Raw genomic sequence first — 963 nt, forward strand, 5'->3', positions numbered from 1 at the left:
ATGCAGATACCTAGCAAAATCAACGTCTCCTGCTACGGTCAGTGTTGCTACTATGCCACAGGCCCATGTTTCACAACAAACCTCACTGCAAACGCCTCGCTCCTCCAAACCACCCCCCAACCATTATTGCCATTTTGCTCAGGCAGTTTTTAATCATGCTTTGATTAATTCCTTTAATGTCTTTTCAGATGTTTCAGCCAGACAATAGGGGAAACAGTCAGCAACCAAGGGTTTCTGCAGCAAACCACGCTTCCCAGCGAGGCTGACGTGCCCTTTTCCATCCATGAATGATGGAACTCAACAGCACAGGATGATTTGCAACCCAGAAGTACAGATGGGTTCAAAAAGGCAACCTCTAAGGTTACAAAGGAGACGGCATTAGTGTTTATGGTCACCTGAATGCAATCTCTGGCTCAGGAAACCCACCTGTTTGTCGTTGGGAGAGAACCCAGAGGCCTGTTCACAACAGGACACGTACCGCACACCCCGCCAGAAATCTGCGGTTAGGCGTTATCGGCAACAGGTGAGCTACCCCGCCGGCCCGACCCGGTGCCGGCGCAGCCGCGAGCAGGCCGGTGCCCTGACAGGGCGGCCATTCCGCGGGGCCCGAGGCGCTGCCAGCGCCGCGTCAGCCGAAGGCACCGGGTCTGACGCCTTCCGCTTCGGCACGGCTACAGGCGAGCGCGGGCGAGGCCGCCGTCCCCAGGCAGCTCCGCTAACCCAGACGTACGCGCTCAGACCACAAACTTCCCCCTTCGGGGCGCGCAGGCGGCACCAGGCCCAGGCCCGTCCCGCGGCGAGAGGCCGCCAACGGCCGGGCGGGGCGGGGCGGGGCGGGAGGCGGCTCCCGCCTCAGCGGCGGCCCGGTTGGGCGGTCGCCGGGCGCTCGCCGTTGCCAAGGGGCCCGGCGACGCCAGGCCCGGCCCGGCCGCGGTTCCCCTTCGCCTGCCGCCGCCAGCGGCC

The sequence above is a fragment of the Platalea leucorodia genome (genome assembly GCF_965183815.1).
Source record: "Platalea leucorodia genome assembly, chromosome: 8".
Classification (NCBI taxonomy): domain Eukaryota; kingdom Metazoa; phylum Chordata; class Aves; order Pelecaniformes; family Threskiornithidae; genus Platalea; species Platalea leucorodia.